This window comes from Akebia trifoliata, chromosome 5 (genome assembly GCF_017979445.1).
Source record: "Akebia trifoliata isolate Shusen 1 chromosome 5, ASM1797944v1, whole genome shotgun sequence".
In the NCBI taxonomy this organism is placed as follows: domain Eukaryota; kingdom Viridiplantae; phylum Streptophyta; class Magnoliopsida; order Ranunculales; family Lardizabalaceae; genus Akebia; species Akebia trifoliata.
In genome coordinates this window covers 5,367,301-5,368,960 of record NC_141379.1, presented here as the reverse complement: position 1 = coordinate 5,368,960, position 1,660 = coordinate 5,367,301, and positions in this window count along the sequence as shown.

The window sequence follows — 1,660 nt, the reverse complement described above, 5'->3', positions numbered from 1 at the left end:
AATTTTTTTTTTTTTACTTTTCAAAATGTCATCAATGAGTCGATTCACTGACTTTTGTGCACGTGACATAAATTAATTTCGTTTTTCCAAAATATGACCGCATCAATTCACTTTTTTTTTGTGCTACATAAGCATTATCAATCGTGGGACTCCACTATGCAAAATTCGAAGAATTCATGTGATAAAAATAAGTTTTAAAAAAATCATAATTTGCCAATTTTGGAGATTTGTGTAAATTCAATTTGTTCATTGGTTTGGTGAATTTCCTAAAATCATAATTTTTTATTCTGAAAAATTAATATTTATAAATTGTTAATTTGAAAATTTTAATATTCATAATTTTCTATTTTGAAAATTTATTTTTATAAAATTTTAATTTGGAATTCATTATATTTGAAAAGTTCTATTTTGGGGAAGTTTATTTTATCAAGTTTCCAACTTGGCAGCTCATCATGTATCCATAAACTTCTAATTTAAGAAATTTCAAATTTTCTAGTTAGAAACTCCATGAATTACCAAATTAGAAATTTCATTTTCATAATTTTCTAACTTAGAAAATCTTCATAAATTCCTATTTTAATTAATTGGGAAAGTATTTGCGTATGTGAGTTTCAATTGAAATATATTGCCACGTGAATTTTGGAGCATAGGCTAGAATTAAGGTTTTTTCAAATATTTTCATTTTTGTACGGAATTAGAGATATCATGTCACATTTGGGAGAATATTAGCCATAAGATTTGTGTAGCACATCCGATATAAATTGATGATGATGGGACCTTAGCTTGACTTTAGTTTCTGTCTATTGATCATTGGATAGTTTTAGATCGTAGTAAAGACCGATCATCTTGATCGGGTGAGTTCAGTGCCTAACTCCTTCCGAAACCCATAATCTGACCCTTACCCATTTATCTTATTCGTGGACCAACCTGATCCATTTTGGAGTTATCTATGATTTCTAGACCTAAACTATGTGGTGACTCCCTATTTTTTAAAAATCCTCAATTTACCAATCGGACCCCTATTAACTATTTAGTGGAAAACGAGTCGAGGCGATTTCATTATATGAAGATTTCATAAACTCATAACCTGTCATAAATAGTTATAAGAACAATGATCAACTGCGTTATAGTAAAAATAACATGTTTCATAATACATACAACTACCTAATAAAAATATGACAACTATAATAGATAACAAAAGCAATATCACTAATGCATATAAAAATCATTCATGTGCAAAAATATTTGGTATTATCTTTTTCTTCATATGCTTATTATCATCATAATCAATTTTCTCGGCTTCATCAACCCATAAGAAATCATTTTTATGATCTTGTAATTGAAAAATTTTATACATTTTATTTTAAAATAAATAATATCATATTTATAACTTATATAAATTAATGCAAATCATTCATTACCTTCTATGATGGGCACCCATAAAATTGTCTACTTTTGTTACTCTTCGTGTTGGAAATGTACAATCTCATAGCTACAATTATATAGTAGATAAATGTCCCTTCAAACTACAGTTGAGTGAGGTCCACATTATCTCACATTTTCTTTTTCCCCTTCAACTTTATTATCTTTCCTCTCTCTTTCTCCTTCCCTCTTTTTCAATAATATCCCTCTAACTTTACAATATTTCCTTTAAGCCCCT